Genomic DNA, 11,451 nt, shown 5'->3' with positions numbered 1-11,451 from the left:
AGTTTCCTAACAATTTTGTAATAGGTCTTTTTCACGACATTTTGACAGTTGTCAGTAGAAAAAACACAGCTGCTTTGATTTCAGGGTCCTGGTATTGTACATGCTGGCTCACTGCCATGGCTTTCTGGGACTCTTGAATAGGATGGAGTCATTTAGTTACACCTGTACTTTCCTGCTATTCCTATACAGGAATTTGTCTGCTGAGAAAAAGGCCTTACCAAAAATCAACTGACGCAAAGTGAGCCTGGGAGTTTTGGGGGGTACGTCCCACAGTTTAACACAGTGGTCTCAACCTGGGGGTCAGGACTATAGCTCCCAAAATAAATATAAAACATGTTTTCTATTTCTTCCCTTGTGAAATTCTCTCTCTCTCTCTCTCTCTCTCTCTCTCTCTCTCTCTCTCTCTCTCTCTCTATATATATATATATATATATATATATATATTGATATTCCACTTATAACTCACATCCACATTATGGGCCTAATCTCAATAATGTTGATAACAAACTATAAGAAAAATGATGGGGCGCGCTGACGCAACCTCCATCAACATTGTTTATGGTTGCAGTAACCTAGGTGACTATTTCTGTCACACACAATAACATAATTGCGGCAGTAGATGGCGCTGTCACACACGTCTTATTTTGCTCTCGAGGTCAGCGGGCTGTCACAGACCCAAACACAAAATGCTTTTAAGAATATGATCCCTACTTTAGTGTTATTGGTCAAATAACAGTTGGTCTGGTTGTGGTTGGGGTGCACTTGAGCAATGCCTTTAATAATCTGATACTCTGTGTTGCCTGTTTACATGTCTGCCACTCATGCATGGTCAGTTACCAGGCAGCAGACCTGGAGATCTCAGTGTTTTAGCGTTGGTTGTTCTTCAGCATGGTGAGCGTACTGACACAGGCTGGAGCCCATCTTATGTGGCACAAGGCCAGTGTATCTAACCACTAAATAAGCCCCACAATTCCAGTGTGAGATTGTGGTCAAAGTGGGACGTTCTTGCGTATGAAATATTTTATGTACAGAAAAGTCCTCCATCTTGTAAGCACCACTTCCAGCTCAATGCTGTCAATAATGAAGAATGTGTGCTTTGGCAGCTTGCCTGGCTTGAAAAACAAAATAGCCTTCATCTGACCTAATCCTACTGTACTGTGGTCCATATGACGGGGCCAAAGGTTGAATGTGGAGGAACTTGCTATTTTGCAGCATGTGAAGCCTGTCCTATATATTGAATTTTACTGGAGCCCCTTTAATCAGCCCGTTTCACACGTCTGGACTGTAAATATGACACATCATGCAACCTGCTTTTAAAAGCATTGCATTACAAAGGAGTGGGTTTAGTGTGATCAACTTGGTTCCAAATGCTCGGGCTGAAGTGAAAGTAGAGCCTTGTAAACGGATTATGGCACTGAGGAGCCATGTTACAGCTGCCATGGATCTACCCGTATCACTGCCCAGGTCTGGACTGCTTAGGAGGGGCTTTGATTGATTAATTGTGTGTAGGCATTCCAGCACCATGCCAGCTGCAAGTCATGCACAATGGTGAGATTGTGCCTGGGACGCCCAAATGACAGCTGCCCAGGGCTGCCCCTTGGAGCTCCGAGAGGTGATTACAGACCACAGATGGACACGCACCGAAAAAACAGATTACGGTGCACCGTAGGTGGGGTAGATTCTAAAATTATCATCACTCAAAAAGTAAAACTTTGTAGTTTGTTGAGCTGTCTAATAGCGGTCCTTTCTCGTACCATTACACAGTTGGAGTTAGATGACGTTATTGTCTGGAAGTGGACCGAGGAATTTCTGGAAATGGCTTGAAGAAAGTTTATTTAAATGATCACATGTCTGGGACACAGGATGCTATTTAGGGTAATTGTTTTGTTTTTGAGCTAGGATATGCAAACCTCATGTTGTATAATGATATGGGATATAATACACTAATATTATACTGAGGCACGCACACCTTCTCCTATTGGATTTTGTGACTGGCCCCAGCTGATAATATTGGAAATATTCTGCTTATTCACCAACAAAGAGAAAAGGAGTAGAGCTTGTTTATTCCTGAAAATGACACTTATTACTCCCATTATTTAGTTGTTCCAGTAGCTGTTAAGCTCATAAACATTTAAAGGTTCTTCTCTTGTCTCACCTCTCTAAACAGAGGGGATATTTGTAAGAAGTAAAAAGTGCAAAAAGTGAGTTTCTCATCACAGTCCAGCCCTGCCCAGAGAAAGGAATCCCTTGCAGCGGCGCCCAGCCCGTGCGGCCTAAAGAATCCGGCCTGCCGTCCCACCTGTCAGCATTTGCACAAATTGCGTCACCCATCTGACCCTGCTGAGCCACTCTTTGACACATTTGCTTAGTGGTGTGTTTTACAAACTTTATAGCCAAGCACATGTGGTGTCTGTCTGTTGTTACGCCTTGACAGAGAGAACAGAAGTTGCCCAACTGCAGCATAGCTCTGCGAGTCAACAACAACTGCGAGAACCAACTGTTGTTCGGTGTTCTTTGGCTAAACCCAATGATGGAAGAACTTTGCAATGCGTTGTGGCAGAGGAAAACACAGCCTCTGCTTAGAAATGGCTCATTTGGTTAACCTTTTTCTTCAGCATGGCTCATAAAAATCCTAAGTGTGCTGTTATTATGAACAGTAAAAGCAACTCCACGCAAAATAAACCAATAAATGGAAGGGAAGGGAGAGAAACGTTCACTGATGTCAACATCAAAAAGTACTGTTATAGTTCAGTGAAGATTTTAGCAGCGTTATTTTCACCTGCTTCTCTATTATGTTTAATTTCTGTGTGGAACTTGTCTAAAAATGTCATGTTTTACAATATAAAGGACGTATATCTTGAGGTTCTTTCATAGTTTAAATTTATTTCAGTTTCATAAGCGCAAAGTAAGAAAAATAGTAAAACTCCAAACGCCATTCGTAAGTCTTTCATAATATCAAACACCTCTACGAAATAGTGCATTTACCAGCTAAGGTCAGTGCATCACGCAGAGCTATTCCCCGGATGTTTGACGTACTGATTACACTTCCTCTATAGCTGGATTAGGTCAACAGCGTTAAGCAGTCCAGAATGATGTCATAGAGCATGATCTAACTCTGTGGCCACATGATTGAATCATACATTTTCCTTTAATTTGGGGGTTATTAAATGAACAGAGCTCCTCTCTGTGAGTTTTAAAAGAAGAAGATTGGTATTCGCCTCAGGTCATTTTTTCGCTTATGGTTCATTTGAATTAGGACTAAAATTAGTGCTTTGTGGCAGCTTTTTATTAGTTAGGCTATGTTTCTGATTACCAATTAACCGACAAGCCATACTTGAGCAAAGTCACGTGGCCGTGCAGGGAGGCCGGTTATTGGACAAAGCTTCAAATCCTAAACAGATGAGTGATTTGATGGAGTATTATCATTTCACTCTGGCCATTAAAACATGCAGAAATCTGGCAACAGTTAAGATTGGTGTGTGTAGGTTCAAACCCTTTTGAGAGCTCTGCAGTTCACCTCTGACCTGCAACACAAAGGTGATTGTTTGCTAAGCTTCATTGAAACTGAAGTTCTGCGGCTTGTGTTTCTGGAACACACCGGGGAGCATGTGTTTGTTTTTGTTTTTTTTGCGGTTTGTGCTAATTTTGTTGTGGCTCTCTCACCAAATTAAGGGAAAGAAAAGCTCCCCCTAAACCCATAATCTCACTAGGAGGCTGATCGGTTGATTTTTGTGATATTGTGTTATTGATGCAGTTCAGCTTCATTTTTGTTTTCTTGATGGTTATAAGCATTCTAATCATGTAACGATGAATATAATAATTACCATCCCACAGGGTCTTTCAGACTGGGCCAACAGCAACAAGTATTTTCATCATTTTAATTATGTGTCTCACGTTCTATTTTTGCCTGAAGAGCGCCCCCCTCCCCCCTCCCCTCACTCCTCACCCCTCCCTCACTCTTCCCTCCCTCCCTCACACAGTTGGGACAGTTGCTTGGTAAATGCAGAGCACCTGTTTTAAACTCAATTGTTATCCCACACCCTATCGTAAAACATTCTCACCTGCTCCTATCATCCCCATTTGATGCTTGAATAAAGTAAAGTTTGATGCTCGGTGCTCTCTCCATGAATACATATTTAACCGGGAATGTGCACAACATGGTTTAGTCACATGTTGTCTCTTCAAAGCAACGGTTTGGCTTACAAAAAAAATCATGTGCTTTTCACAATGCAGACATGTGTGTAACAAACTACGCCAAAAGAGGCAGCAGTCTCGGTTATTCTACTAGTGAATAGGACATTGTGAGCACCAATGCCCTTCAATGGGAACAATTTCTGCTTTGGCACTGGTTCTGCAGTTAGATAAAGGTTATTTAAAAGTAAAATGTCCACAGAGTGTCTAAGTTGTGTCTTTTGGTGGCCCCACAGATGACCATGAGTGACTGAACTTTCTAAAAGCGTATACTGTCTGCTTAAAAATTCCAATTTCCTTTCTATGAGTTGCAAATTGTCATCCCACTCTGGAGACAAATATCGCTCAGTTCTATTTGTGAAAGTCAACCACTGGTGTTGGCGTGTTTGTTATAGTGTCGGCTGCATTTTAGCATCAACTAGCCATAGCTCAGACTGGTGTCAGCAATGAGCTCATCCGTTCCACTAACAGGAGGTGACATGAGTGAGGCAAACAATAACGGAGAACTTTCAGGTGGGTCCAGCTTGTTACATAAAGCCCTTGAGGCCGTTTGTATGTCAAAGCAGGAAGAAGAAGAAAAAAAATCTCATTCGCCTGTCCTGTATTGAATCCAGACTCTTTGAGGTGAGGAGAACGATGCCTTCACAGTGTGATCAAAATGAGGGGTGACCCCACTGCTTTTCAAGAATGTTTAAGAACATCTGGGAAAGTTTTTCCAAGTTGTCTGCATACTTATTGGTATTTTCTTATTTACCTCAAATTAGAAAATGTCAGAGAAGAATTGCATCAACTAAGACATTAAACTAATCTGTAACGGAATAGTGGTGTTCAAAAATGACTCAAGATACTTTGGCTTGCCTATATTTTTCCATTTGCCCGAAGCACTCGGATGAAACGATTTTCTTTCATCTGCTGTTTCTCTCGGGAAGTTTTGAGGTACATCATGACGATTACAGAGCAGATCCATCAAATGTCTGGACGTGTAAATGTTGAAATGTAAATATGTACGTTCACCTCCGTCTTGATTCTGTGTTTCTGCATTAGATGTTTAACAAGCCTTTCCACTTGGCAACACTTGGCGATTCAGATGTCAAGCACACAGGCAAGCAATATACTCCAGGCATGCTGCAGCACATGATTAAAGTTCCTGTAGCCTATGTGATTAATAAATCACACCGTCGGGTCAACAGAGCCTCCAAATAAGGGCTCGAAGGCACCAAAGCTGCTGCTGGAATGACATCAGAGGTCAAATGTTAAGCCTCCCTCTCAAGGTGATTGATACTGTTGGAGAAGGCAAAAATAAGGTACGGCTTTTTTTGTTATTCAACCTTTGATATGGTGGAAATTGCTTCCTGCTGCCGGAGCACGGTTACCATGTGAACCTATGATGTCATGTGATTGAGTGACCTCATCCCGCCATTCAGCCGGACTGCCACCTGAGGGTGGCTTCAAATTGCATTCAGAGAAAAGCACAATAAAGGCCTGTATGACACAATGTGTCCCTGCTTGCTGTGCCTCCCACACTGGAACACTGATCTGCAGCAGTGAGCATTGCTTTCTAAATTCTAATTAGCTACGAGCATATGGCTCAAGCGTCGCCATGTTGAGAGCCATTGAGAGTCAAACGAAATGCTCCAAATCTCGTATTATGCCCCTTTAAATAACTTTGATCTCTTAGCTAAACATCAACATCATGCTCACGATGCCAATGCCAACATGCTGATGTTAGCAGGTATGGTTACCATGTTTACCATCTTTGTTTAAGAGTAACCATGCTCATATTTGCTACTTAGCACTAAACACAATGTACATCTGAGGCTGATGGGAAAGACAATATTTTTGAAGGTATTTGGTCATAAAACAAAGTATTAGAGAAATTTCATTCCCAAAGTTACTACAACTGATCCTCATGACATTCATTTCTGCACTATAGTCTATGGCAATCAATCCAAAAGTTGTCGTGACATTTCCCCATGTGTCAACCTTGTGGTGGTGGTAGTAGAGGAAAAGTCAGGGGATCACCAAAATCGATAGGGTTCACCCACTGAGGACCATGAATGTCTGTGCATACTTGCATGGCAATCCATCCAATAATTATTGAGATATATCTGTCTGGACCATCATTGCAATCCCTGGAGGCATGCCGCTAGCGTGGCTAAAAATTCAACGTATTCTTTGAATATCCAAATTTTGCTATTACAGCCAAGAAAAGTAATTCAGTTGTTCATTCCCAGTGACCCTTATACTTGTTGAGAACAAACGCTACCGCACAAGCCAATCTGTCATCAACTGGCCTCCAGTCCAGAAGTGGAAACACAAACTAACTGTGAAGTGGATACATTTGATCATTTACAAATTTCCTTGCTGACCTGTTCATTGACTTGCTCAACAAGCCTGAATGTTGACTTTGAATTATCAGCTTTTTCAAGAGCCAGTGAAAGCCTCTTTTGATCTTTAACATTCTCCAAAATCACTTGTTTCTCAACTACACTGCAGGACGTATTTTTCTAATGTCGTGGCCAATTGTTATGGTAGGACAAGAAACTAATTTAGGAGGTCTAAACAAAGACCTTCTTGTCTTAAAGCCAGGTCTGACTCCTGTCTTTACTTTTGAACATGTTTCTACTTATGATGCCACCCTGAGGCCAAAGTTGGAGCCTGAATAGAACAAATATTACGTGTTTCATGTTTGCATTGAGCAATACTGCAAAAGGAGGCCAGAGATGTCAGCGCATCACCTTTTTAACAAGCCCCTTTGCATTTGTTTTTTGGAACAACGCCTGCTACAGTTTGAAAGATGAAAAATATATCCGTCATGGCAGACGGTTGGGATTCATTGTCTCTGCTTGCCTCTGTCTGCTGTGTGACAAACTTGGCAGTGTATCTCTCTAAATAATGAGTAGTGAATGACTAAGATGGCATTTCGTTCGGCATATGTCATGGCTCTTTATGGTTGTGATAAGAGTGGACATGCTCAGAAGAAACATGTGAAACAAGATTCCCACAATGAAGCACCACAGGTGTGTGTGTGTGTGTGTGTGTGTGTGTGTGTGTGTGTGTGTGTGAACGTCAGCTGAAAAGCATGCAGTCTCATTAGGTCAAATAGCCTCAGGTGAGTGTAGAAACTAGGTGCCACAATTACATTAGAATTAAAACAGTGATTAAAGGGCTTGTTAGTTTAGTTGACAAGTTTCAAGGCTTTTATGTCTGTGAGTTACTTATGTCATAAACTATGTTGCGACCTCCAGCTGTATAGATTTGGGGTTGGTAAATCTTCACTAAACCCATGTGGACATCATGTAGTAAATGCACCTTTAGTAACGTGTTTATATTTCCCAATGTCCATGAACTGCAGCTGTCATGTTATTGTTTTTTTCCAAGCACAAATCATTTCATTGTTAATGCTGTGTATTAGCTTCAGCGGCTGGAGTACAAAAGCCCACAGGCGAGCCATCTGAGAGAGGCTAGGTCATTGTCAAGATGTGGGTTCAGACTTGTGAGCTAAGAACAAAGGAATTTGATGCTTTTTAGATCAACAGATATGCATTATTACAAATGTGTGAGTTCACAATTTCATTGGCACCATGCCGCATTGCCTTGAACTTTGTGTTTCATAGTCAGTCACAACTTTAACTTTCTATTTAGTCTGTGTTTCTTTCTATTCAGATAAAGTAAAACATAATAATAGCTGACCTGGTTTAAATATGCACATGTTGCTTTAAAACGTTGCCAAAGACTTCATGTTTTGAGATAGTCTGTTTATGCTCTGTCTGTCCTGCTTGTAAAAATTTAAAAATAGGGTTTTGGGCCACAGGACAAATGATTACATGTTGGTGGGGATCCAAGCCTGGCATCCAACATTAAACAATACCGTTTTAGCCTTAACTATTAAAGCAATAAACAGAGACTTGATTCTAATGACGAAGTTTTAGTTAAAAATTGAAATTGATAGAGAATGTTTTTTGATGTAATGTTATTTAAAGCTGTTGGGGTTAGAGCTCTCTGGATGCTGTCTATTTACTAAAAAGCTAGAGCCAAGTATGCCTGACATAACACATGTGAAGGAAGTATTTTCATTTTTCCGTTCCTTTCATACCAACCGTTTTTAAAACTTCAAATATTTTCTTTCCTGATCATGATCCAGAGCTAAAACATAATCTTATCTGTAGTGAAACTTGACCAGGAGGCCGATCGTGCCTTTGTGATGACATACACCAAGTGGAAAAGTACAGACCCCCTCTTGCCCCCATGCATATTCTCTCCTCCGCCGCAGCTATCACTCTCCTTTCATGCGGGCTGCCTCGGTGACATCACCCCTTGAACTCGTCTTCAAAGTCGTATTTACTGACTCTTATAAAATGGAAGATATCTAACGAGGGCGATCGCCGACCAGGGCCTGTGGTGAGAAAGCATCAGGGTTATATTATCATCTTGGGAGGCAATGATATCAGCCATCAGGCCAGAACCAGCTTGTCTTTTAACAGCCAGGAAGATGGCACAAATGAAGCGCTATCAGATGTAGGCTGAGGTTTTGAATAATTTGTAACGGATGTGGGCAGAACAGTTAAACGTTACCCACAAGATGTGGATGAGAGCCGTGAGGAGGGAGGAGGGACTTCCAGGGTAAACAACATACGGAAGGTGTTACAGTAGCATAATCTGGCTCGGTTGGTAGAGGTACGACACCTGGTTCAAATCTAATCAGACAGTGACTCTGTGGGAAAACAACTTTCCATCCTTTATAAATGTTTACAGGCTAAGTGGAAAATGGGCTTTACACACAACGTGTTCAGTTTGAAGACGAAAGAATGAGTTTCATGAAATTTGATCAAATGATTTCACTTAAACTTCCAATGATGAGATTAAGACATTATTCCTAAAAGTGGACCTGTGAACTTTTAGCAAATCTTACATGATGCTATGCAATGTGTCCACCAACCTGATTTGATTGTCTTTTTTTAAAGGAGAAGTACTTACTTAAGTGTCACTGTACCCTAAAATGTCACTGTACTGAACAATACTGGTTGTACCTCATTTGATAGTAGCTTGAAACTGATTCTATGAGGTGTTGTTGTATCTTGTTAGTGCTACAATGTGTCTCAAAGACTGCTAAATGTGAGTATGTCACAGTGATAGAGACAAGCTAAAATAGCAACGTCTGTTTAATTAATGGTAAGCTCTGTGTTTTTCTCATTTGAAAATATAAAAATGTATTCCACCATCATAAGATGCATCCTGTATATCTTAAAGTGTTGCACAATATTAAAAAAATGTATGATTGTGTTATTCATAGTGTTCCATGGATGCAAACAGTGCAGACTTATTTAGCCTAATTTATATTACGTTGTTCTGTATACATTAATGTGTTGGTGTCAATGGTATACAGTCGGGTTAGAAAAGTTTTATGGGGTAAATCAATGTTATGGATTTTTGATTCATTACTTTGAGTTAAATTCTAGGCTAAACTGTGGATTGCAGTATTCTCATCAACATCTCTTAGTGGGAACTTTACACAGAATGACTTGCAAAAAGATGTACTTTCTTCCATCACATAATAATCCTAAATTAAAAATAACCCACATTTCCAACTGTTCCACTTGAACACAACCAACATTTTGGCCTGTGGTGGTGTCACAGTCACTGAGTGTACCCACTGCTCACATAAATCACACACTTTCAGAGCCCAGCAATATGAGGAAATGGCATTTTAAAGTCAGCCAAAACCCTTGAACTCCACCCATGCAGCCTTCCGTGAACACCACCCAGCCTGCGCAGAATTTATCTCTGATTTCAAGCTGCAACACATTAAAACTCTTCCTTAGATGACTTCATCACGAAACCAGAGCTCTTTTAAAGGCATCATTAACCATGTCGTCTCCGGGGCTACCTCTGTCATACAGAGTCCCGCTGGGGTTGTTGTCCCGCTGCTGGCTGTTCTAGCCCGACTCAAACAACACAGCAACACTGGTGACATCAGAGCGCATGAATGAATATATTTCATGAATGTTTCTATTTCTAAATATCACGTAATTTTACTACATGCGTCTATATTTTGGGAACTCTAAAAGTGCAAAACACTGACTTGGTTTTGTTGTGAGTGTCTGAGCAGCTGTACTGCGAGCCATTCAACCAGGTGCTGGGGTCAAGTCAGAGAGCAGCTGAGTGAAGAGTGAGAGTTCCTTTTTTGGGGAAAGCTTTCACCAGTGGAAGCAGATTCTCCGCTCTGCTCCCTGCAAAAATATTTTCCCTGCTGTCTGCTCTGCTCAGTAATCCCTGCTCCCCTGACACACGCACGCCAAACCCTGCCATTCCAATCAGTCAGCCCGACATGTGCTCTGTTGAACCCTTGCCACCATAAAGGAGTGGTAGGGGTCATCATCTGCTTGACTGTAATTTGCCCCCCTCCACACACACACACACACACACACACACACACACACACACACACACACACACTTGTCTTGCCAGCAGCTCTGTGGTTTAAGGAGCGTCAGGGCTGTCCCATTCAGCTGGAACCTGAGTGACAACTGCTCCTCGCTGATGGGGAGAAGCTCTGGGCGAGAGGAAAGCACTCTCACTCCCGGACCGACAGCGCTCACATGAGCCTCTCTGAAGCTCTCTCTCTCCTCAGATTTCAAACTGGATTTTTTTTAAAAGCCTGTTGCCTGTGAAAGATTTATTTTTTTTTGTCTTGTAGAGCAAAACACCTCAGGGCTGAATCTGTTCCTCTGCACTTCAAAGTGGAGGTAAGGTAGAGGCGGCGTGGGTGTGTGAGTTTGTTTCAGCAGAGGATATTACCTCATAGAGGGTAAGCTGTGATTGAAGAGGTCCGACATAAGTCTCTACCTCTGACTCCATTACTCGCCTCTTATCTGGACAGATTTTCTGTTCGGGTTCAGAGGGGAAGTTTTGACAGCCAGGCTTTACAGCCCCCTCTCCGCTCTGTCGCTGCCGAGACAGAGAGAGAAAGAGAGAGAGAGAGAGAGAGAGAGAGTGGTGACTTCATCCCGTCTCTTAACCAACCCTCCTCTTTCCCCCTCCTTTTTTTTTCAGTTTCCTTTTTTTCAATTTTCTCTTCTCGAAGCACAGTCAGGCAGCATGCCAGTTTTCATCTTGCTGCGGTCCCTGGTTATCAGGCTCCTCAGTAGCAGACTGGCAGGCTCAGTGGCACGGTTCCTCAGGAGAACCCTCTCTACAGGCGCTGCCCACCTTGGCACGGCGCTGCGTCACGTCTGGGACCGCATTCGATCCCAGGAGTCC

This window comes from Cebidichthys violaceus, unplaced genomic scaffold, assembly GCF_023349555.1.
Source record: "Cebidichthys violaceus isolate CVI_PGR_0920_01 unplaced genomic scaffold, fCebVio1.0.p SCAF_10, whole genome shotgun sequence".
Classification (NCBI taxonomy): domain Eukaryota; kingdom Metazoa; phylum Chordata; class Actinopteri; order Perciformes; family Stichaeidae; genus Cebidichthys; species Cebidichthys violaceus.
Note: the sequence above shows the minus strand (reverse complement) of the source record.